This window comes from Perna viridis, chromosome 3 (genome assembly GCF_037379345.1).
Source record: "Perna viridis isolate PV_CMFRI_1.1 ecotype Kerala chromosome 3, ASM3737934v1, whole genome shotgun sequence".
Classification (NCBI taxonomy): Eukaryota; Metazoa; Mollusca; class Bivalvia; order Mytilida; family Mytilidae; genus Perna; species Perna viridis.
In genome coordinates this window covers 19827044-19854708 of record NC_142447.1, presented here as the reverse complement: position 1 = coordinate 19854708, position 27665 = coordinate 19827044, and the positions used below count along the sequence as shown (strand labels likewise).

The 27665-nt window shown below is 33.9% G+C and overlaps 1 long non-coding RNA gene across 1 annotated transcript; it reads right to left on the bottom strand.

Moving 5' to 3' along the window:
- Window positions 1-5650: 5650 nt before the first annotated feature.
- On the bottom strand, window positions 5651-8725 carry LOC148621359 (uncharacterized). Its single transcript, XR_015921164.1, has 2 exons — window positions 8061-8725; window positions 5651-5841 (listed from the first exon to the last, which is right to left on the bottom strand). It is a non-coding gene; the product is annotated as an uncharacterized LOC148621359 (long non-coding RNA).
- Window positions 8726-27665: the final 18940 nt, after the last annotated feature.

Here is a 27665-nt window from a genome sequence, read left to right as displayed (position 1 = left end):
TATTGACCAAACGTTACGACAAATGTAATGACCTTTCATTCAGAATTGTCAACTTTCCTTTCATCTGTGGCAACATCCCTTCGGCTCCTTCGTATGGAGTGTTCATATCACAACCCATACGTTATGCCAGAGCTTGCCGAAACTACGCAGACTTTTTGTATCGCGCTAAAACTCGTACAAATAGGCTTCTGGAACAGGGTTATGTTGCTACAAGATTGAAGTTATCACTACAGAGGTTTTATGGTCGTCACTATGAACTCATGGATCGTTATGGTGTATCCATCAGCACCATGAATATTGATTTATTCAACAGGTCATAGTTTTCCTTTCCACGTTTGTCAACCCCGGACTAGACTTTTTATGAGCAACTCGGCGGGTGTTTCTAGAAAAGCAGAGGACGCTTACCTTACCGGTGCACCTGGTCCATGCTCCCAGTTTTTTGTGGAGTCCGAGTTGCTCATTTACTTTTGTTACTTTGTATGTATGATTTTAGCTACTTTATGTTCTTTGTTGTGTATGTCTGTTTTCCCTGTCTGGTCTTTGTCCCGGATTACATTCTTTTGATTACCGCTATAACCTTGGTTCCCTTGAGTACTCTTTCATAAATGCAAACGTTCATGGTTAATTTTGATAAGTATAATATATAAACATAACTTATATTAAAACGTGTTCATGTCTGGCATCCCATATGTATTTGTTATTGATCATGTTATTACCAACTGAAATGTGCCAAACTACCTTAAACACAGTTTGTGCGTCTGTATTTAACAATATACTTCTGAGGGCAGATTTTGATTTTTTCATACTGATTTTCAATTATTCATTTTAAATGATTTTAATACAAACGTCTTTAAGATAGAAGGCAATAAGTGGTTTCCGATATCTGGTGCACAAAATAAAGAAAGTGTACATATCATCTTTCACAGTTGTTCGCCCCAGCATCCATGACTAAAAAAAGTCAATCTCTATAACCTAGACTATCTAAATACATTTAACTAAGCTCTGTTCTAAAAGCCCTTACATACTAATCATCAACGATACACCATCTATTTTTAATTTCATACATTGTACAACGGACTTTTCCCAAGAACAAAATCAATTATTGACTTAATTAGCACAAATTTTCGATCAAACAGAACGTTTACCTACTAACGAAAACATTCCACAAAGTACAGTGAATATGTTATTATATGTCATAACGTTTAAGTTAGTAAACTCCTTAAGACTATAATTAGATAAACAAAGATTTGACTATTATCCTACAAACAAAGCAAAACAAAAAACAAACAAACAAACAAACAAAAACCAAAACAAAACAAACGAAAAACAAACAAATAATACTTATCTAGGCATGCAACTAAACATAGTATGTTCAGATTATGAATATTAAAGATGATTACTTAAACAGCACGATTAGTGTTATTGTAAAACGTTGTGACGAAAATGAGATAGACATCAATTAAAACTAGTTAAAAACGATGAGTTTTATAAGTTGTCCAAGCTAAATATCCTAATGTTTTAACTTCATAATTGCTCCAACAAGTATAAGTTTTGAAACGTTTGAAGCTTGAAACAAGTATAAGAGTAATCAAGGAAACCAAGATTCTAGCGGAAATCAAACGAACACAATCCAAGGCATAGACCAGACAGGGAAAACAGACACACACAAAGACCATAAAATAACCAAAATAATACGTACAATGAAACTCATGAAAATGAGCAACTCGGACTTCATTAATAACTTGGAGCGTTGACCAGTTTCAACGATAAAGTAAGCGTCCTCTGACTTTCTAAAAACATCCGCCGAGTTGCTCATACAAAGTCAAGTCCATGGTAGACGGATAATCAAGGAAACCAAGATTCTAGCAGAAATCAAAAGATTGTTATCTAGGAATGGACCAGATGCACCGGTAGTGGAAGCTTCCCCTGTTTTTTTTACCAGAAACATCCACCGTGTTGCTCATAAAAAGTCAAGTCCAGTGTAGACGAAAGAGGAGAGGAAACCATGACATGTTAAACAAATCAGTTATCATGATGCAGACCCATACAAAGTATTGTTTTACGAGTTCATGATGACGATCATAAAACTTCTACAGGGATGACTTCAATCTTGTAGCAACATAACCCTGTTACAAAAGCCTAGTTGTAAGAAGTCTTGTGCGGTACACAAAGTCTGCCGTATAGTTTGGTCAACAAGTTATTTTTACTATCACAATGAACCAAAATATAGTCCACCATGATAGCTCGCCATAATATAATGTTGTCTGTAATTATGGCCATTCCGGATCCACTTATTAAACACGACATGTGATCCCTCTTATCACTCTTTGATCTTATATCATAGTTTCATGGGATGTAATAGCAAGAAAAAGCTACACCAAGGACTTGGAATTTTACTTCAATATTATATTACAACTGGAATAATGACAAAATACGCAACACCAATAAAGCACTGCATTGGTTTATAGAACAAAAATCGGGAATTGCCCGTCTGAACGTCTTGACGGATTACATGTATATAGCTTGGTCCATTTGTAGGTCTACTTAGGTGTCATTTTAACATATATTTTTTTAAATAATATGTTTGGGCACATCTTTTGAGGAAACACTGGCTACTATATATTATTACAGACTTTCTAGAACACCCGTTCTTAACATGAGTTACCTTTTACCAATTATTCCGAATTAATTGAAAAAGACATCATTATGATTTTTCTATAAAGGCAAACATCTCTAATTAGTTTCCTACTGTACCATATAGCGAGTTGGTACTATTGCGATGCTCAGATAATGAAACATCCCAGATGTTTAAGTCCAATACATCTGTAACAGCAAAGCTTATATTAAAAAAATTACATGAACTCACTTGAAAAACTTGTGCAAAAGCAGTGCCCGTGTTCAGATCATTATCACAATGTGATGTACATTTAACAAATAAGTTAATGCATCTGTTTCAAACTATACTTTGTACCAAATATAGTAACATTTATTACTATTAATATGCATTCTTTTGATATTACCTAGCAGGGCGATCATGAAAAGTAGTATATATCAAAAACATGTTTAGGTTTCTTTCATCATTTCGTTCGCACTTTTACATATTTCTGCATAATTGTAGGCCGGACTCAATCGCAATATGCCATTTTAAGCAAGATAAAAATTTCAGAGGTCTTTTGGTTCACTATGTTACTAACAACACTATTCCCATTAATAGGAAGGAGACAATAGGTACAATCCACATTCATTTTTGTAATATACTAACAAATATTTAACCAGACAAAGACGGTCAAAATATGACAACAGAAGCTCATATAAATACGTTTGGTCCAGATGAGCTATTAATGATGATATGATCATTAAGAAAATTACATAACCGAATAAACAAAGACTGCTGAAAGATACAAGGAGTCCCGGTTGAGTTTAGTTGAGCTTCATGGTTCTAGCTATACGTCATTTAATACATATACCCCGCAAAGTTTATCGTTAAAGTAGCCTTATACACAGACTAACGTGCCACGGCACTTACGTGGATAATAACAGTATAAACATATAGCTATTCTACATATCGTTACTCACATAAAGCATAACATCTATATCGGCTCGATCGAGTTCTGTAAGTTTACAAAAAAAAGATATTTATAACTTTTTGAGCCAAAATTGAAATATTACTTAAGTCCAAGGAAAGTCTCGGCTGTTTCTGACGACATCAGTTTCAAAAGGTTATGATTGGTGTAACCCTGCAGGTGAAGAACAGTCTAAACTTAGTTTTTTTGTTTTGTTTTGTTTTGTTTTTTGTTTTTTGTTTTTGTTGTTTGCTGTGCTGAGGCCTGTATTTCAGGGTAAACTTGTTGAAAATCTTTATGAAAACAAATAAGATACATGAAAGACATAGACATGGTCCTATGTTTTGTTTTATTTACGTTCATTCACTTATTGTATTGACATTCTTTGTTACGATTTATTCTTTGATGTTTTCCCGAATTTTCGACTGATGGACCAAATCTGTTCCCCTGGATTTTTAGTTGAGTCCGGGTTGCTAATTTACTTCCGTTTCTTTGTTTGTATTATTTTGGTTATATCATGTTATTTGTTATGTGTGTCTGTTTTCGATCTGTAGTCATTATTCTTGCAATAATACCTTTTTGGGTTTTCGCTGGAATTCCTCTTTTAAAAAATGTTTTAGACCAATTTGAAGTAGGGTGATTCTTTTTTATTCCACCGGGTTCTAAATCTTACCATAAAAAGCATATTAATTATACATGTCTGTAATCTGTACAATACTAATCAATAAATAGTAATCAAGAGAACCAAGATTCCAGCGGAAATCAAAATAATGTAATCCCGGAAAAAAAAAACAAACAAGGAAAACAAACACACACATCGAGGAACATGACATAACCTAAATTACACATACAAAGTAACAAAAGAAAATGATAAACTCGGATCCAACTTAAAACTGGAAGCATTGACCGGGCGCATTGGTAGAATAAGCGTCCGCATCTTTCCTAGAAACACCCGCTGAGTTGTTTATTAAGGGTCATGTCCAGGGTAAACAAAAAAAAAAGGAAAGGAAAACTATGACACATTGAACAAAGCAGTTTTATGGTGCAAATGGATATACCGTAAGGATGCACGAGTTCATGATGACGACTATTAAATCGCTGCTGCTATAACTTCAATCTTGTAGCAACATAACCCTGTTCAAGAAGTCTGATTGTAAGAAGTCTAATTTAATTTATGACTAATGTAATTTTATGTTTAATTTAGTCTAGTTTAAATATATATTTTTTTTAACATAAGAGATCGTACTTCACTTTTAACAAAGTGTAAAAGAGAAACTTGATCCTTCCGATTTTTAATGAGTGTATTGAGAAGAAAACACATATCTAAACCCATTCCGTATCAATGCTGTTGTGATATATCCAGGGGTGGATTTATGTCTAATTTATGTCTAATTTAATTTTATGTTTAATTTAGCCTAATTTAGTCTAGTTTAAGTATAAATTTGTTTTGACATAAGAGATCGTACTTCATTTTTAACAAAGTGTAAAAGAGAAACTTGATCCTTCCGATTTTTAATGAGTGTTTTGAGAAGAAAACACATATCTAAACCCATTCCGTATCAATGCTGTTGTGATATATCCAGGGGTGGATCTAGACATTTTCAAAGGGAGGGGTACCAGAAAAAAAATGTTTTGGCATTACTTGCTTTTTTATGAAAGCAAACTCTTAAAACATACCTTTATATGCCATCAGTAAACATTAATGGAGAAGTACCTGGTCTATGTTTTTGGTGGAGTCGGAGTTGTTAATATACTATTGTGTCTTTACAGGAAAAGGAGATCATGCATTGAATATTAAAAGTATTATATTTAAGTGTTATGTATCTTTGACCAGAAAATTACCCTTTAATATTCATGTATTTAAATCTACTCGATGAACAATACAGATAAATTATTTTTGAATTTTACCCTATGACACATATAACCAATCCATGTAAACGTTTTAATTCTTAACTTTCACACAAGTTGCCAACCTAATAAAAAAATGTAAAATACCAATAAACAGACATAGAAAATTTACTGTTTTTCTTCACAGTACAGAAATGCCATAAATGACACATCAAATTCTGCAACCTAATACATTAATGTTTAACAGCTACTTCTTAAATCATAAATATAAAAATAGAGAAACACAAATTTTGATAAGATTAGAATCATATGCATATAGAAGTTAATTTTATCGTTCAAGCCAATTATCCTTGTGTCCAATCCCTGTTTGATTTCATCACCATTTCATGTTCTCGCTATCATCAATGTCCTGTTCATCGCCTGAATATAGCTGAAATAACGCTTACAAGAGTAATTTTATTTCTTATGTGAGGGCTTATTAAATTCTTGGCACAGATGTTAATTGAAATATTGTTCTGGTTAAAACAACCATTTGCTTCAAATTCCCATGCACTTTTACCTATTCATTACACAACGGGTGTGGTACAAAGACCTGCGGTGTAAAAATAAGTGTTTATTTAAGCGACTCAAGTTGTTTGCTTTTTACTTATATTATTAATTTGCTGGTGTCATATAGTGCAATTATTATTTCATATGTAGACATTGATATTGTTTAGAAACAACCCCCGATTCATTGCTGTTATGTGCGGTTACTACACATATACGTTAGCATTGATAATAGTATAAAACAATTGTCGCCTAACAAATATATCATAATATAATGTTAATGATCAGTGTTTGTGCATGGCGTTTGTAAATGATACGATAAAAACATTAAAATAGTTTCGATTGAAATTTGGAAAACTAGGAGTTAGATATTGCCAATCCTGCATACGTCGGATAAATTGCTTCAGAAATATTTTCAATTAGATATAGCACATTAAGCAACGTAATTATAAAACAACATTTAACCGTTACACCGACAAATTTCGCAGTTCGAATTTTTACACATTTTTGTGGCCGTTTTTTAATACTATAATGTGTGTATGTACTGTTAAAACTAATGCCATAAATAAATATTTTGATATACATTCATTTAAAATTTACTAAAATCTTGTTCAAAATGAAGATATACATAGGTTCAATTTGCAACAAAAGTTTCACGAATCTTTACAGATTTGATATATGAAAATAATGAGACAGAAAAAAAACAAGGTTGTCTTAGTCATGGCAAGTTTCAAATGCCGACTTTAGTTATCTTCGTTGCTTTATTTATTAGGTCGACCGTTGATATTATTTTGTTAACTTAGTGAAGACTTGTTTTTTAACAATCACTCTACATGACACAAATACAAAACCGTCAATCTATATTTCCAGAACAAACCGATTTCGATTCTTTCGATCTACGTCGTAGTCTACTTCCCACAAATTTTATAGCTAAAGTATAGTCAATTAGTGCCTGTAGTCAAGACACAAATAGTCAAGCACATAAACGAGCTAAGATACAAGCACATAGACACAAAATAAATCAGCAACCCGGACTCTTTTAAAACTTGAGAGCCGTTATTAGTTATACGCAAGTATGGTATGCATCATTTTATGTTCTAAAATACTCAAGTTTCGAACGTGTCTATATGGTATTTCCCATATTTAAATTTGTAAAAAATACGGTGTTATCGTGTACACATTCCTAGAAATGTTTTTATTAATTGAACGGAACAATTCATATATTACAACTAAATATCGTGAGTAACGTCGACTAACTTGATACCGAATGTAGGAGTTTTCATTGATATTTTGATTTCAATTTCTTAAAAGAATATCATTGCTATAACGCCTATTATTAAATTTTACATTGAATAAGTACAATGATATTCAAATGATAGTATGTTTCTTTTACAAACAAAACATAAACAACGAGTTTTGAACTTCAAATAGTTTTACATAGCAAATCGACCTCTACTTTGAAGTTTATGTAAAAACAAACCTTGATTCTTTCATGATCTATATTTTGGAATGAAAGTTATTGCTTTAACCTATTCCCTATCAACGTTGTCTTGATACAATATATGTAATAAAAAAGGGTGATAAAAAGTCTTGTCATGAAATGTTTTGAATTCTATTTCCATTCAACTAGAATATTAAACATTGGTTTGTATGAAATGTATGTTATATACCGACTGGAAATTTACATTCGCTATTTGGCAAAATTCTAACGCACATTGACTGTTAAGGTAAATCTAAAACACGTGGGAAATGCCCAAACATGATCAAACGTTATATAATTTTCTTAAAGTTCTATATAAAAACATTTATATTGATCAAATATAAAGGTCGCGCCGCCTCTTTCAATATATGTTGGGAAAAAAACTATTAAACGTTACAAAAAATGTCCGAGATAAATACCAAAACATGTGCAGTAATATGTATTTGAATAAAAAGATTGTCTCTAACGGAAATGACTCAAATAATGATGATCTAAACACTGGCTAAATTTATTGGAAACTATTAGAAAACAACGGTTTCTGTTCTGATTTATTATTTATACGTGTATGCAAAATAGTATCCTATACTTGAATCCTGTCTTACTTATTACCTAGGGTGACTCACATGATTTAAGCCTTGTTTTCTACCTCGTGGACTTTTGCCTGTTGATTTTTTCTCTCTATTTCACTCTGTGTTCTTGAATCTACTGTGTTCCAGTTTCCTCCACCTTTATAATGCTTTATTTATACTATACATGTGTACCTACAGTAAGAAATATGCTTCAAGGCTATATTTTATCATGAATTCTACATAAATCATTGATCTCATCATAACAACTTTTATATGTAGTTGTGGAAAAGCAGCTTAGAAATGGTAAAACAAACAAAAAAGAATTAAATAAAATAAATAAGTAAATAAATGAATAAATGAAAAACATTTTGTATTCTCTGACATCTAAATATTTAAAGAAATGGGTCTAGGATTTAAAAATCATTACAATTTCATAATTGTACTTTTAATGTTAACCTTTCAATTATCGATACATTAAAAAGTTGTGAAGTAACAAAACAGGTAACAAAACATCAACAATAAATTCCATAAACTATTCAGTGATAATTATAGCGTAAACCTGGAGGCTGACCCTTCGAAATAAGTACTCCGACAAGGTTACTTGACCTGATGCAAATAGATGTAGAAATTTATGCAAATGTATGAAACTGTTTAATTTTTGTGATATACTGCAGACAACCTAACAACGAAACCAAAGTTCTTGACATGTATGTTAAAATTACACTTGCCAAAAGTGAAATAAAACACATTCAATGAAAGTTGTCATAATATAACCAATATAACCATTTTAACAAATAAAGGACTCAAAAACATCAAATTTACATCTAATCTTTATTGTTTACCTTTTTAATTCATGTAAATGTGTATCCATATACTGCTTATATTTATTCCAAACGTATGATGTTTATCAAAAATACATAATTAGTTAAATCTTAACGTTCCAAGGTTTGACATTAACCCTACCTTAAAGATGTCTGAAAAGATTGAACTAAAACCAATTTTAAACAACAGCTAAATAGGAACAAATATACGTGGAGGCTCATTTAATTGCTTCTGAAAAAAAAATCATATTCTTAAAAACTTTGAGGTGCAAGTATTGATAACTGTGGCGCTGGATTTGAAGTTTGAACTACCTGTATACATAGATATAGGTACCTCAATTCGTTCGGAAGCTACATGGTATATACAATATTAATGTACTGAGTACACATATAGGAAAATATATTAATATATTATAACCTCTCTTTCAAGTTAACAGAATCAAATATTTATAATTTGATTCCAAAGATTATTATTCAGATGACTAAACACTAGTTGAAATATTTATAGGTTTATCATTAATATAGCAGTGTAAATGTGTTATACATTTTGTAACGTGTAACAAAGGTTGAGGTGGTATTTACGTATCAGTTTAACTGTATATTATATGAAATAAAACAAACAACTACAATATACATGTATGTACTTATCTAACGGCAAATCCATCTGTATTGATGTTATTATCTAAACGTATATTATGCATCTATGAAATAAACAGTCATCATCATTGTTTCTGTTGAGTTTAACGTTCTGTTGGGTTCTGATATAATTTGTTCATATTGATCAATGCATATGAAGATGTGTTTTGCCTGCTCATAATCTTTGGGAGTTGAGCTATTGAGATCATTAATCATCAGTTGTAATACAGTGTTCACATATTAATTTACGATGTAACGGGTTTCAATAAAGAAGGAAAGCAATTATTTCTTGATATGCAAAATCTGTATATATATTAATTCCTAGTTTAGATGTAAGTTGAAATATGGTTCAAGGTAAATATCCCAATCGTCGTGTATTCGTTCGCCATGCGCTCTTTCTCTATGCACATTCATTTCTTTATCACCTATCACCTATTTCCATATCCCTAGTACATGTATCTATACAATTGTATCATTGCCCCATGTAAAAATGTCTGGATGCATTCTTTAGCAAGTTAAAACCGAATAAACAACTTTAGATCATCAACAAATGCAAGTGTTCTTGTTACCAAAATATTTGCAATGCATATTCATAGAACCAATCAGCTGGAGGTCATGCCTCCTCGTACGATTAATCTATGGCTCTAACTTAGTACTAAGTTGTTCTTCACGATGTACGGGACAGTTCTTCTAGGTCTAACATCGTTGGGAATTTTTCAGACCCTTCTATAAGTTTACGTTATCTTCCCTGAATCAATTTGATCTGATGGAGCTGTGTAGCGAATAGAGTCGTCACATTCCGAGACGTATATATATATATATATATATATATATATATATATATATATATATATATATATATACATATCATATAGCTTTCGCTGACCGGGTCATATATAGTAATGATATCTTGTATCACTTAAAGACTCCGCTAAATTTATAAAAAAAAATGCATTTAGCTTTCCTTAATTTCACAACTAGAATAATGTGTTATCGCTTCAAAATTTACATTAGGATAAGTACAATGACCTTCCAATGATATAACATATCTTTTACAAACAAAATATGAACAACGTGTTTCGAAATTCAAAATTATTTGACAGACCAAATCGCACTCTAACTTCTTTTTGTTTATAACATTTATATTTACGTTGTTTCGTCTAATTGTGACAATATGTTATAATTTTTGTTGTGTCATTGGGAAGGCATGTATGCAAAAACAATATTATAGTATTATTGCGTATGGTTTTCCATATTGGCTTAGCTATTAGTCAGAAGCTAGCCATATCGAACTGACGCTTAGCCGAAATCATATATGGCCAGCCGAGGACCAGTAACTCAGTTTTGATCATATTTAGGTTAATATTCGAACGTCGATCAACAAATGTACTTAAATTGAACTTAGCCCAAAACACTAAATAGGAAGGTATTCATGGGAGACCCATATAGTGTGTGCAAGGGACATGCAAAATTTTGTTATTAATACATTTTTTTCCATGCAATAGATATCATAAACTCATGTTTTTGTAAATTGAAAGCACTGGAAACTTTTAAAAAGGAAATAACTCTCTGATCTGTTCATAATTTAGTTGATTTGTTAACTTTGAACATATTTCGATACAGACAAAAATACCTCTTCTTTCTTACATCATAATTAGTTTAGCAATGCATTTGAACAAATAAAAAAAAATATGAGATAGAATTTACTCAGTCCACCCGTATCAAAGGATCTGCCCGTTTTCTACAACAACAACAGTCTCTAAATAAAGTTTCTTAAAATAAATACAATCTAATTCAGATGGAATATATCCACTTTTTCTAAATACTGATATTTTTTCAACATACTATAATTGCAAATAAATATATATAAAACAAAATAACATAGTTGGTACAAGTCATTATTACATAAACTTAAATCACTATAAAATTAATTGTCATTTTCGCAGAATTTTATTAATTGTTTAGGCAAATTTTAACAACGTCTCCTTTTTTTATTATTTATCAATCAAAAATGGATTGTCCGTCCAAGTCTGATGAGTCATGAAGCTATTATTTCAGAAGATATAGATATTTGTGAAATACATGTATATTGAAACAACATAAGTGGTCAGTTCATACTTACAACTTGTGTTGTTTTCTTGTATAATTTGACTAATCCTGGAGATAAAGGCGTCTTTGGAAATTAATTCTTTCTGTTCAGAACACGAAAAACAATGAACACATAAAAACAACAGCACAAGTCCAAAACTCTGGGGATGGGGCAGAGTAATCCCCATTTTAGTGAGTGCCTTATATTAATTGATCTGTTGGCACTAGTGCTGTGATCGAATAACAGACCGGTTATGCAGTGTAACAGTGGTTTACTTCTGAATTTAAATGCCGTCACATGCCAGTTAAGTTTCATTTTCTATATTTACAAAATTAGAAAAGATTTACATTGATTATTGGATCCGGTCTATTACCCGTGGGTCAGAAAGTAGCACTTTAAAGGAAGTCACTAAATTATCAGACTATGCCCAATGAAATTCAATCATTTGGTCAGGTTAGCTAATACTATAGGTCAAGTCACCCGCCGCTTAATTGAAGAAGAACGATATTTTGTTGGATGAAATATCTTTTTTTCTCCATAGGTGTCGAGAAATTACTCGAAAGAGAGACAATGTCAAAACAACTAAAAGAAAATAACAAAAAAAAAAAAAATAAAATAACTGTACCAATACACGATAAAAAAATTAATTGAAACCATAGATACATGTACATAACCAAAAAGGTGTTATGAAAATCAATGACAGTCAGGAGAGATAAGGAAAATGGGATTTGTATACATACATGTACAATTAATAGGTATGATTAATAAAGGACACAAAACAAAAGGTATAAGTAACCTAAAAAAAAACTAATTGAAGAGGGGTTTGACCATTACGTATTCGTTTTACATAATTGTTAGTATATAAAGAGGGATGTAAAGGTAACTAGATATATGATCCGATCTTCAGAACTGAGTCAGTTTGGGTTCGGTCTCCAATAGGGAGTTTTCTGACGGTTTATTCCTCGAATGCCGACAGATTGTGATCTGCCCACAATTTACTCTTAAAATTTAAGTATTTCCACGACGTGGGAAGACTAATATAGCACTGCCACAATAGACATACCTGTATAAACCATGCAGCTGCCATAAACAAATTACAATTCCGGTAGAGCTGGGGCGTACTGAGGCGCCAAGAGTCAAAATGTAGACTTTCGACCTTTTCAAAATTAAAAGAAAAAGATATATTTAGAATTTGAATATTATTTAAAACTGATTAATTTTAACAGCCGTACACAATTCTCACCATACTTCGAAAATATTTTTAGAGAGTATGCTATCAATGAAGTACCGCTACAAGAGTGTCCTGCAACACTCTAGGTGGTAACACCCGTTTCTCTATTACAATTCTAAATCAATAAGAAATTGAGAATACATTTGATAAATCATATCATTGATGTAAACCCAAACTTTCACCTGCTTGACCCATCAATCTATTACATATGATTACAAATCCAGATGTGGATGTATTATCCATCATTTGCAATCTTTTTAAAAACCTGTAATAACTATTTGCAGATGAACTACACTTCTCGGATTCACAGAGGGCAGTTCCGGCGTACGTCCCCAAGCACTGTTGTAAAAGAAAATGATATGTCCTCTTTTAAAGAAATGTGGATAATCCACCCGCATCCTCCCAAGTTAGGCCTTTGAGTAAACTTTCGCATCCTTTTAAGCATTACTTTGGAAAACGGGAACACAGCCAATGCACTTGAATTATGCTTAATTCGTTTTTATTAATCAAGTATAAATACTTTGAAAAAATGCACAGGGCAATGAAGGTGATGAAATACCGGTCCACAAAACTTTAAAAATTCCGTAATTTGGGATGTTTCACTTAGAAAATAGATCCATTAAATAAGGAAGAGGCACAGGGGCTTGCCCCCACTATCAAATATGTAGCCCCACTAGTATATAACATACACAAGGGTGATTCCAGATTTTGGGGTGCCTCGTTTCAACACAAATGTAGGTTTATACTAGTGGGTCTACATATTTGATAGTGGGAGCAAGCCCCTGTGTATTAACTTAATAATACACTCTCAAATAGGATTACCAGGGGTGGATTCAGGCGGGCGTGCGCCCCATAAAATTTGCAAAGCATGGGTTGTCAGGGGTAGATTTAGGCGGTTTTAGGTTGAAATTTTCATTTCTCGCTTATTTTACCACAAAAGATATCTTAAGATATCTACATTGCACCCACTGTAGAAGAATATTTAAAAATTAACCTAGACAAAATTTTTGCGAAATCTTAACTGTGCGCTCCCTAATGTAAATTCTTGGATCCGCCCTAGTTTACCCATTAAAACGAATTAAGGCCGCCAAAAATAGAGCAAACTGTGAAATACTTTTCTCTCATTTAATACTCGGCGAACTTTAAGTTAAACACACAAAAGAGTATATTAAAAGCCGAATCGTGACATACGGACAATATCAAAAATGTTCCTTGAGTCAACTCATAGTGAATAGTTTTAAAAAAAATTAAATGTCTTTGTATACTGGTTAGGCAGTGTACCGCGTGTAGAGTGTTTTTAGTATCAGTCTGTATAAAATCCGGTCAGGAGGTGGTTCATGCATGTCAAATACCCATGGAATTAAAAATCAAATCTTATTCAGAAACAGTTACAGACTACATAAACAACCATAATCTTTCTTATTGTTGTTGCACTTTCCGAGATAAAATTGAAATAGAGTGTGTATGAAATTGGCACTTTGTAAGAGTTATCATAATTGATTTGGTTTACATTAGTGGTATGTGGATGCGAGATGTTCTATATAATGCAGATTAGAGTACAGAAATAACTATCGTTACATTAAAAGATATAATATATAGACTGAAAAAGCACCATTTCGTGGGTTTTTCTACACCATAAATCACTTCTACCATATGCTGTGTCTGAAATCTATATGGACTGGTATTTAAAGGTTTGCTTAACTTGCCTTGCTTGCTGTAGGTTCGTTGTCTAGTATAGCATAAGTTTAAAGTTCAATTAAAAGAACGTTTTTAGTAACATCGTTTGTCAGTCAGAAATAAAGATTTTTTACGGATTAGAGTATATTTTATGTCATATATGAACATGCTTGTGGTGCCATCTTAGATAGGCATAGGTTGTTTATGTTTTATGAAATATCGAACAAAGATAGCAAAGCATCAAAAGACGAAGATACATTAAAATAGAAGTACATTAAATGAACGTAAAAACAGGAAACAAAGACGTTTTAAAAACGTACAAAATTAGCGAACAGAATGGAATGCAATTACATACACCTATAAACACCGAAGATAAAGAAAACAGGGCAGCACATGCACAAATACACATGCAAAATTGTAAAAAAAAACAAAATAAAAAATAATAGCAATATGAACTCCAAAAAAAAGAACCTAACTCCAACAAAAGAAGTGAAATCAGCTCTTCATAATTAAGGGTAAGCACGTCCTGCTACGCCAGCAGCACGGCGTACATTGCAAACGAGTAAAATCCGGTAAGCAAGAGTCTGGTGATCGTCAAGGCTGAGTGACCAAGAGGTCCAAGGGATACAAAACCCCTTGCGAGCCATTTATAGACATGTCTTTACTATATGAGTCAGCATAAAAACTTTTTGAAATATGTCCGTGGGATACGGATGTCCCCACAATCCCTTAAACCAAAGGAACATTGTATTTTCAAAGCACAAACACGCCATATGTGAAGTACGCATCCAATTTCAAGTCGTTGCATGAATGTTGTAGAAATTTCGCGATAAATATTGATTGATTGATTGATTGATTGATTGATTATCTTTACTTCCACCAGTATTGATGAGTTTACATTTAATATTTATACAAACATTACATAATACACAATTTACTAAACATACACATCAAAATGTAAATACAGACGAAGAAAAAAATACATATCGATACAAAATAAGGGCATCAGTGCCCAAAATTAAGTCTGTAACATTTTAAAATATCTTTAAACTTTATATGCATGTCATAGATATGATCTCTTAAGCAGTACATCAGAGTTTTCCTTCCTAATTTCTACATCCATTGTTTCTACAAATTCAGTCATGTCAACAAGTAAAGTTATCTATATATCATCATCTTCCTGCATGAAGAAGCGGACCGATTCTTGCATTGGTAGCACGTCAACAATTAAGTAGAACATTTTGTTTCTTGCTTCTATCATATCATTACAGTTCAATAGTAAGTGTTTCACGATATCAATATCAAAATAGTTGCACAGAGTACATTGGCAATCGTTGATTGCCATAACAGATTGCCATACACTTGAGTTTTACAAAAAGTAATAGTTTTTCTTTCAATTGTGGGTTTATTAATGCGAGACGAAGGAGTCTGTGTTCAGTTAGTTTGTTATGAATTTTTCTGTCAAGTTCTGGTCGGTGTTCTACAGATTTCCACTTTGTTTCTTAGAGAATTTCTAATGACTAGTGCGTAATTTTAGACCACAGTCTTTTTTTCAGGGATATAAGTATCTTCAATGTAACTTTCGAGAAACGATAACATATCGTATTTCATTAAGTTTCTTATTAAGTCATATGTTACGGAATCCTGATTTATGTCAACACTAAGTATTTGACCCAAACGAAAGTTAAATATTTGTTTATTTGTTGTGTCGTGCTTTGCTCTACATTAACCTTCCAAAGAACAGTAATTTGAATTAATCAATAAGTCCTTTCACTGACCACAACCCAATATTACTGATGCATGCATCTGTTGGGGACCGTTTGTCGAGCCCTAATACAAATCTTGCAAAGTATCGCGGAGTCTGCTCTAACATTTCTTTTTCTGTAGCCGTTAATTTACCCCAAGTTTCACATGCATAAGTGGCTGTCGGTAAGATAATACGCTTCTAAATATTTGTAATAGTTGACATACAGTTACGGTTAAGACCAATTTAATATAAGGAATGCAAGCTCTTTTTTAATTTTTTACACGCGTTTTCAGTTCGTTCTGTAGTTTTTCTAGATGAGTCAAGTAGAGTTCCTGCATATACAACCTTTGATGTCGTATGTATAGTGTCATTTCCAAGCTTGAATAAGACTTCAGAATCGTTACACTTGCGTGATTTCGAGGATCTAAATATTAAACAATGGCTTTTAGAAGCATTGTATTTAAGTCTCCAAGTTCGAACGTATTTATCCACTACATTCAATAGTGTCTGTAAACCGTGTTTAGATGTGCTTAGCAGTGTTTTATCTGCCAACAAAATCGACAGTTATATGTAGATTGCCTGACATGAGACTACAGTTTGTATGGATAAGTTGATAAATCAGATCATTGATAAAAAGCGAAAACACCCAAGCTGACATCACTCGTCCCTGTACGACGCCGTGCTGAATGGGAAATATTCTACTGCTTCTAGAGTTATATTGAATATGTGCAGTGGCACTTTTGTAGGAAACGTAAGTAATTTTCCATATTTTTCCGGTGATCCCAATATTCCAAAGTGTATGTAAAAGTCCATCTTGCAAAATGCGATCAAACGCTTTTTCGTTGTCTAAAAATGTGGAATAAACCGTAGAACTTCTCTCGATATAATAGTTTATCGAATCTTTTAATGTGTAGATAGCAGGAATTAATCCATGCCCTTTCACAAAGCCAAACTGCAGACTATGAGGTACAGTGTGATCGATTTGTTGAAGAAAAAAATCAATGCGATTAAGTAACAGCTTCTCGAATAACTTTCCTATTAAAGATGTCAATGTCACTGCTTGATAACTATTAGGAGCAGTTTTATCTTTGTTATTGCCTTTATACAATGGGATAATTATTCCATGACGGAACGATATTGGTAAGTATTCCATGTTTAGAATCAACCTGTACAGTATGCACAAATATTTCAAAGTCTGTTTGCCGCCATAAATCAAATGTTCATTCGTAATATAGTCATGCCGGGGTGATTTGCCACATTTCAACGTTTGTATCTGGTTTCGTATTTCTACGATAGTAATTGGTTGCTCGAGTTCTTGAACAGAGGCTTTATCTGCTTTGTCTAAATATGTGTTAGCCGGATTGTATATTACAATAGAAATCTTGATTAAAGCACTCTTCATGGTTTTCAGAGTACAAGTCTACAAAGTATTCACCCCAAAGTTCACATACGCTATCATCCGACACTGCAACAGTTTCATTGTATTTTAATTTAGTTGTAGAGGGGCCCTTTTTACGCATTCGACGTACTTTACGGTAAAATTCTCCAATATCTAACTCAGCCGCACATTTTATATCTTCGTATTTCTGCTCTTGCCACTCTTTTTCGGCTGCTCGTTTACACTTACGGAACTCGCGTTTCTTTTCTTTGTAATCAGAAAAAAAAAAACTTTTGTTGGAATTAACCCGCGGTCTACCGTTGTTGATCCAATTTCGCCTGGATTCCCGTTGTTTGAAATGAAAGTAATTTAGGTTGTGGTCTTTCCAGTAAGGTTTCAGATAAGGTCGAAATTTTCCACTTGGAATCGACGCATTTGCGGCCATGTGCAACGCATTAGTGAACAAGTTTGTATTTAAAACGTTCAACTTCATTACTTGACACATTGTCCTTTTGTAAGTCTGTGTGCGCTTACACACTGTACAACCCATCTTGGTGAAGGTACGTACCGAATTCAAAATCGTTTCCATGAAAATTTGCTGGGATTTTTAAGACGGGGCCTTAAAAAAGATAATAAAACAGTTTCAGTAGCAGGAAGTTGATGTAGGACCGAGTCGAAAATCGTAAATATGGCACAGGTACACATATCATTCAAAAAAATCCGATTTTTATTTAGTAATTACTGTCGCTGAAATTAGCGTAACGAAATCCACGGAAACCATTTCCGCAAACATGCAGTTGACACATAGATGTCAACAATCGAGTCAAAAAGGATCTGGAACCAACAACCAATCCAAGTGAAGCTATGTGTATCAACACCTTATTTTAAACATTTTCAGGAGTCATAGTAATTGCTGAGATTTTCTACAACTATAACCGACAAGTGTTTAACATAAAAATGTTCTACTTCTGAAGTACGGAAATGTACCTAGGGTATTATTAACTACTCAAAGTAAGAACTGCAGCGGAATATGGAATGGGTCTATCTATTGAATGTCCTGCAGGATGCAGGAAAACTGAGGAATCCTATCAATTGGTCGTGGGTGGAAATGCCTGTAATATAATATATGTTAACGAAGTTTATTCCTTGAAAGTTAGGTCCATAGTTGAGCTTAATATTAGCTTAACACCTAATAATGCAAGCGAGTGACGGATCCAGGAGAGGGTGGAGGGTGCTTGCACCTCTCCTTTTTTATTGGAAAATTTGTCATTTTCGTGCGCAAAATCGACAAATAAAGGACAATAAAATGTCCTAGCACCCCCTTTTTCAGAGGAACTCCGGGTGCCACACTTCCTTTTCAAAGTGTCTGGATCCACCCCTGCAAGCTTACATCTTTCTTAGCTTGAACTGCGTGTGCTCATTGTCTTTGTTAACATAAATGTGCATGCTTTGTTGCTTTTCAGATTTTGGTGTACCTGCTTTGCCGCCGTGTTATAAAACTTGATTAATTATTTATTTATTATGTTGTTTTTATTTGTCAGCAACCTAGCAACCTAGGGACAAAGCGTTGGTCGTGTTTACAACAGAGAAAAGTTTTCATCATCAACCAGTTTAAGATTTTTATTTGCAAATACCTTGCAAAAACAAATTCAATTTTTTTTTAGCTCTCAACAACTATGCCCCCCCCCCGTCAAATTTCAAAGGCGTATATAAAAAAAATAATCATAATGTGAACAACTTCATTTTGGGTTTCATGACCATCAGTGCGGTATTTCCCGAGGAGTTGCACTTAGAAGTATTGAAACGCAGACAAGAGCTTTCTTTTCGTGAAAATATTTTACTTAAATCATCGTCAATAAATATTAAATTTTGGAATATTCTCAGCTAGTCAATAAGGTCTCTTTTGTAGAAAACGCATGAAGGAATGAGGTTGAACTATAATATTTTTGCTATTTTGTTTAAAATCTCACGCCAGTCGAATGAGAATGAAAATTATCGTATATCTGCACAACATACGTGACGTCACGTAGCACTCCGCCGAAAAATAGTCTCGAAAGGAAACTTTGGAGCGCATATAAAACTTACATATTTAGGTAAAAAAATGAAAAGAAAAGAAAATTAATACCTTACACTTCAGCAAAACAGCGATAAACAGATTAGTTGATAATTTTTTAAACCGCTCGACGAGATAAGCATGAGAAACTCCCGTGAGTTGAAAAAAAAAATTAAATAATCTAAGATATGCAATTTATGTACTAAAATATGCTGATAGTCCGCTCCATTAAATGGACTAAACCCATAACATTCCATGTCTGATTAGTAATGTATTTAAGTCCAATAAGAATACAAAACGAAACAAAAAAATCACTTCAAAGTTTTGAACTATGGAAAACCCGAATATGTTAAATATCTAAGATAAAAACATGGTACATTAATAATAATAACTCCACCTACGTTATTCATTACTTTGTAATACCTATTTATAATAGAAATCGTGATTTTCAAATTCATTGAGCCAGTATCTTTTCTTACACATCGTAACAGTATATGGTATAATGGTTTTCAAAACGTGATACTCCTACAATACATTTGTTTTGTTTTCTTTTGAAATATCTTTTTCGTCTGCTCTATGAACTTATATTTGTTTATTCAAACTTGCAACTGGAAAAATTATTTAGAATTACACGCAAGGTGAATAATTGAAGTAAGTATATTTTAACCATCTTCAGTTGACGTACCTAAGATGGTTAGGCTGGGAAAACGCTCCCTCGCCAACAATCATTGGATATATAAACCCTTAACACCAACCATACGAAACCGAAAGGGTTGATCATCGTCATAAAATAATTTCATTACAAGTTGTGTCTATTCGCAAAATGATCAGTTAATGAACAAAGTTTCACCGGACATATTGTTATCAGCTGTCTCTTGTAAAATTGTGTATACTCTGGTTAGCCTTCTGATTGTCAGGGGTGACAATAAGAACGTTTTGCTGCAGCATTATACTTATTAAACCTTCACAAATCGTACTATGACTCACACGAAATGCTTTAGGATTCTGAGTCAAGTTGAAAATTTCTAAAATTCATAGTACAAGATTTTATATTCTATCAAGTCTCAAAACTCACACAAGGCTTCCATAAAACTAGAATTAGGAAGGAATTTTTATATATTTTTTTTTCAGGAAGCCAAAGATCGTAGAATTGAAAGACTCCAGATATTGACTTTTAATCAAGGAAACTAATTAAACTAGACTTTGCCCCTAACGGTACTAGTTTAATTAGTTTCCTTGATTAAAAGTCAATATCTGGAGTCTTTCAATTCTACTAGACTTTGCCCCTAACGGTACGCCCGTGCAGGTCCGGGTGTTAAAAGAATAGGCCTGCAGCAGCACTAAGCTTGCGCTCTGCCCACTGAGCAACTGGGATGTGTGCCCCAGATGGTGGAATGGGGTACCCCTGGCATGTTACATGCTGAGGTTGTCAGGCTATAATACGGAAAACCTGACCGTAAACCATAGTGGTGCACCTTGTTGGGAAAGATGTCACGTTCTTTGCACGTTAAAGAACCCTGCTGTCGTATTCGATAGGAGTAGGAACCTTTGCGCCCCGCCAGAGGAGGCTAAATTGCCCGACCTTACCCAATTTCCCCTTTTTCTAGTGGCAATAAAAATTTATCGACCCTATTATCCTTGTGTCCTGTCCTTTTTTTTCATTTCATCGTCATTTCATGTTCATTTTATCATCTATTGCATATTCATCGTCTAAATATAGCTGAAATATTGCTTCTCGGACGTTAAACACCAACAAACAAACAAACAGCCCCTAACGGTACTAATACCCCGTAGTCTATTGAACCCTGTACATGTACACTTAGGGACCAATGTGGACATACGATTCACATTGGATACAATTTGTATGGTGGATAGTGCAGACTACGCACTTTTGACACATAATTTGCTGCCATTTCTAAAACACCCAACTCCAAATAGCAACCAGTGCTATTTTTATTGGCAACATAATAACAGAATGTGACTAATTCTTGACAATATACACATCTCCATATGGTGACCTAACACTCCATTGAGTTCCATTACAATCCTGCAAGGTGTTAAAAGCAGTTGTGGACAATGTATTAGACCAAGTTTTGCTGAAAAATGCGTTAGTTCCAAATATCATCATTTTTACAATTTTTGTCCAAACATAAATTCCTGACAATATGCACATCAAAATATGGCAATTGAATACCCAATTAAGTTTCATGACAATCACGCAAGTCGTTGAGAAGGAGTTCGGACAACGCGTTAGAATATGTTTTACTGAGAAACGCTTATGTCCAACGGCCGTCACTTTTTTGTTGAGATTTAACGTTTGTCACAGGATAAGAGTTTGACCAGAATGAAAAAGATTAAATATCGTGTATACTTGCAATAGGACATTTAAAAGATTGCAAGGACAGACAAATATATTTGGAAGTATAAAAAATGAAAACAAATAATTCACTACGTGTTCGGTCGAAGTGTTTTAGTCAGTTTAGTCCGAAAATGAATGGGAAATTAAACCACATTTTAGCATGAAAAATAAAGCCCCATAACTCAATAATGTATTACCCAAACCCAATGAAAAAAAAAGAGAGCTCGCATTATTAGAAATAAACAATTCAATAAAATTCATGAACTAAGAATAATGAATAAGTGAACAATAGCCACGTTCAAAAGGTAGAAAGAAACTAAAAACAAATAAAATATAACTATAAACGTAAAAATATCAAAGAATATGAGCCAAAATTTTCGACCTTACTGCCTTCGCCAGGGGCAAAAGATTTGAGGAGAAAACTATCGATCCCTACCACAGAGACAAGAAAACTATCGATCCCTACCACAGAGACAAGGTGCCCTTCAAAATTGATCTTGATCACGGTGAAATATGCGTCAAATTCAAAATTGAAAACCGGTTTATGGTCATTAAATAATTCGGGTTTTGACATTCATTCGAAAGGGATGGGCTGTTCCAAGAAAGCTGCAGATACACTGTTCTAAGAACTTTCGTTTGTTTTTCGCCGGAGCATGTTTCCAAAAGGACAGTTCTAAAAGCAGTAATTAGAAGCCAATCTTTGAATACTGACGACACGTATTCGTCTCTAAGAACTATGAATCAGGATATTCTGGATATATCATTTTGCGTGCGCTGTTATGGCATGCTTGTAATATATCTGGGGAACAGTTCCACTATATATTTTTATAGTTAATGTCACGGTCATACAATTTAATCATCTTACATGTCAGACTTGAACCGTTAGATAAACAAGAGTATTGAAGATTTATTATTTCTGAAACCAAGCCTTTCTAGACTCTGTTTACAATGAAAACATGAAACATGTATTGCACATTCCCCACGATTCTTGGGCTCATATAATTTATGCACGTGTTGGGTTGGGCAGTCTTGAAATATCTGTTAAGATGTATTCTTATATGAGAATTTTAGTATTAATAAAATGTAGACAAATTGTCTGGATGAAATTTGTCGAGGAACTATAAAATATAGTGGAACTGTTCCCCAAATACATTACAAGCATGCCATAACGGCGCACGCAAAACCTGGTGGAGAACCCGGGCAGGTTTTGCGCGCGCTGTAGTAAGGCTTGGTTCCAGAAGTAATAAATCTCCAATACTCTTGTTTATCTAACGGGTCAAGTCTGACATGTACGATGATTAAATGTATAATCGTGACAATCAAGACCAAAGGTACACGGTCACTGGTGTTTTACACCCTCTTTTCCATTGACTCAGACTCCTTTAACTTGGGAAAATGACGTGGTCACTGTAAGGACGCTATGGCTGACTCGATGGCGATACTATACGAAGACGTGGTTTCCATTCAAACGTTTATTTTCGCACTGAAAACGAATACGAATATTTTATTACATGAATAAACAAAAGAATAAAATTCATTAACTAGACTAAGTATATAAAAATACAGATATCAAAATTACAATTTGCATACCTTTTTCATAAAGAGAGAAATATTAGTTAAAAGTTCAGTATGACAAAGGGAGAGCAAACCTTTCATTTTATATTGAGATGGAAATCGTTAATAGTAAACAGGAATATATTCTTCCCTCAAAAGTTTAACATAAGTATCTTGACATAAAAATAAATGGTGAAATTCATCCCCAATACCATAATTGTAAACATAATTTACAAAATCTATTCTCCCTTATTACATTAGCCCATCGTCCAGTTTCAATGGGTCTAGTTTAATAGTATTTGTTCTTAGTTTACACAGCAAATCCTTGCAGAATAATTTAATTTTAACAAGTATGGCTCAAGTTTAAATTCTGTGTTTTTTTTTTTTTTAAATTCCGTTAAAGTCACCTGTACTATCTTCTCGATGTCAGAGTACCAAGATTGAATAAATTGATCTGGCAAAGTCTTCTTCGGTTTAATCTTTATAAATTCCGAGCTTGAAATAATTCAATCCAGTTGAATTACAACGGTCTTCAATGTGGTTTAACCACCTGAAGGAAAAATCCTTTTTACTATTTTTTTCAGATTCAACAAAATTCTAAATACTTTACTAGATAACTTATTAAATGATGTTAAGCCAAAATCCGATCATTCAGTCACTGATATGAACACTTAGAGGAAAACGGCCCAATACGCCATAAACCATGTAATTAGGTGCGCTACCTCTAATTTTCAAAATTTGTTTACAAAAACCCAAATGAACCCTTTCAATGTCAGATACATTTTCAAAACCCCATACTTCACAAGAATACGTCAGTATCGGTAGAACAAGAGTATCAAATAATTTCAACTGTAAATCAATTAAAAGTGGAAGATTTCGTATTTTCTTAAAAACAGCAAACATTGCTTTCCGGGCTTACTGAATGAATTTAGTCCTTGCAGAAGTAAAGCTGCCGTTACAATTAAATAATAGACCAGGATCATAGCAGAAATTATCACACAGATCTATATTTTCACTTTAAGGCATTTAATCAGATAATAACACTGCATCATCATATAACAAAATCTGACGTAGAAATCAAGGTACTCAATACTTAGCTTATTTACCAGATCAAGACTATCATTTTTCTGATTTTCAAAAAATTCCTAATCATTAAGATAAAAAAGAAAACAACAGGGGAATCCTTACAAGTTTTCTTCCCGATTTACCTATCCATCCCCAATCTGCCATTTCCTAGTATACATCATTATTTTGACAAAAATGTATCAGTTTATGACCATGACTGTTTGGTCGATATGTACATAAGCTATATCTTCCTAAGTCATAGTCGGCCGCCGTCGTTGCGGGAAGTTGTACAATATATTTCCCGGACAATCTCAACATTCTGGGACCGCAAAAAGTGAAATTTACACAATAAAAGGAAATTAAATTCTTTCAGATCTCGATTATAATAAAATTGTCTCTCACGTTGTGTTTTGAGGTAGATTGAAGTCACATTATAGAATTATCTTACCTCATCACATTTGATGTGCGTATTTTTACAGCTCAAACTAATAAGTTCATCGTTTCCTTTGAAAACTTTCGTTACTTTGCCAATTTTCCATATTACTCGTGGCGAGTCGTCATGTATTGGCACGATGTCACTGTTTCAAATAGACTGTTCGTTCTTTCCTGTTGCAGCCCGATACTCTCGCAATGATGTAAGGTCTGATTTTCATCTCGACCAAAAACGTTGTTTGAGTAATGTCTGTTTTTGAACTCGGTTGTTAAATTCAGTCGAATCGAGATTAATAGCACTATCTGGATTGTCAATGTCTACGATCGGGTACGGTAGTGTCGTGATTCGCCTTCCATACACAAGGTGAGTTGGCGTTAAAACATAGGAGTCTTTGATATCTAACGACGGATAGATGAGTGGTCGGTCGTTCAGAAACAATGGTTCCTAATGTTTTTAACGATTTTCCGAGCATCTTCTTCAAGCTGGTTTTCGTAAGCGCAATGAGTCTTCCCCAGAACCCGCCATAGCACGGTGTGCGTTTGGGTATGAATTTCCATTGTACTCTTCGTGTTGATAAGTTGTCTTTTACTATTTGAGATTCGCACAAGCGTCGGATTTACTCTGGTCCTGAGGTGAACGTTAACGCATTATCGGACATGAGTATTTCTGGGAGAGACTTACGACTGGCGAAACGACAGAATGCTTGAATAAACGAGTGTTCTGACATATTAGGTACTAGTTCAAGATGTACCGCTCTGGAATTGGTACATGTAAATAAACACATGTATGCTTTCGTTAAAGTTCCGTTTGAGTCTTTTACATGTAAGGCTCCCGTAAAATTCACTCCTGTGATCGTAAATGGGAGCGCTTGAAAGTTCATTTTCGGTAGCAGTGGTGGATCTGCATGGGGCGGTGCACGATTTCCAATTTACTTAACGGCAAGTAATGTACTAATGTAGAATTTTCGTAATGTTTTGTCGAGCAATGGGCATTCAAAATGTCTAAGACGAGTAATGGTCGCATTTAATCCTGAATAAAGTAACTGTTCGTGTGCGTCCATAACAAAAAAAATACTTAGCATATGATTTGGTGGTATCAGATATGGGAATTTAGCTGTTTATAGAATCTGAGCGTTGTGTATGCGTCCATTACATCGAATTAGTCCTAATGCATCCATGAAAAGTCCCAGTTGTTTTATTCGGGGCAATTTGGTCGCGTTCCGTTGTTCCGTTGTTCTTAGTTCCTCAAATAGTCAATTTCGTCTCCACGTGTTGTTTCCTGAATGTGTAAAATCCATAATTTTACAGCGGACTGAATCTCGACAGATTCAAGTGATCCATGTTTTCTAGTGGTCTTGTCATTTAAGCAGTTGTACGTGAATCTCTAGACATAAGCTGTTACGTGCACTAATTTACGATATGCTCCAAATCGTGTAATCCTCCCTTTCCCGCTCGCTATCGATCGTACAATCCATTATTTCGGCTTCTTCTATGATCGTCAATAGAACGGTTTTATTTGGAATATGCATTGACGGCCAATTCGACTTATCATATAACAGTACGGTTCTCGTGTCCACAATGTGCTCTCTTTAAACATATCTGTGGTAATTCCTCTAGTCAAAAGATCAGCTGGGTTTTGATCATTTGGACAATACCGCCATCTCCTTGATTTCGTGTACACGGTTCTTTACAAAACGCTTCACTTTGTCAAGTAAAATTCAATACTGCTGTCTGACCAAAATACTATGTCGTTGAATTGAAGTGTTGGACTTATATACGAAGATAATTGGGCGCCTACTACTGCTGCTATTAACTCATGTTGATGCAGTGTCAGTTGTTTCAATGGTGCTACTCGGGTTTTCGCTATAACTAATGTTACCTCGTTTCCGTTGCTGAGATACGTTACTGGTTGGTCCGACGTTTGACGACAACTGCACTCATAGACTTTTCGGATAGGTGTGCTCGATTCCTTTGCTACTGGGTGCTGCGGTATATAGTGAACTTTCTCTGGGGTCTCCTCATTTGTGTCAACTTTTTTCTTTAAACCTTACGACGTTTCTGTTTCCTGATGATGCCTCCGTACTTTACAAGTAAATCCGGGTCCTTGCTCAGACGTCAAATTGCATTCTCTGTTCTGCGTTTCGTTACTATAAAATTGGGTGGTACTTCGTCGTGATTATGTTTTCATTGCACATTTCCGAAAATACTTCGTCTCGAAATTCGATTGATTGGTTTTGGTATGTTCTCAAAAATTCGTCTGCTTTGTCACCAATTTCATTGTTGTTTATCCCCATGAATTCTAACTAATATGTCAAACTTATTTTACTAGTTTGATATGTCTCCGTTATATTTCACGGTTCCCGAAAGAAGGTATCCGATCTTGGACCTTAGGGCAGTTGGTCCATCTCCCCAGACTATATGATCCTCTACTATGTCCCAGTAGTTATTTGCACCTATTAAAGGGATATCTCAAACGAATCGTCTTGTGTCACTGGATGCGATGATTTCAATCCTCGTAAGTACTTTGAATTACGGTCAAATTTATGGATTTGGCTCTGTAGCGGCATGACTATTGTTGGTACTACTACTAAGTACTTTGATGGGTAGCATAAATCCG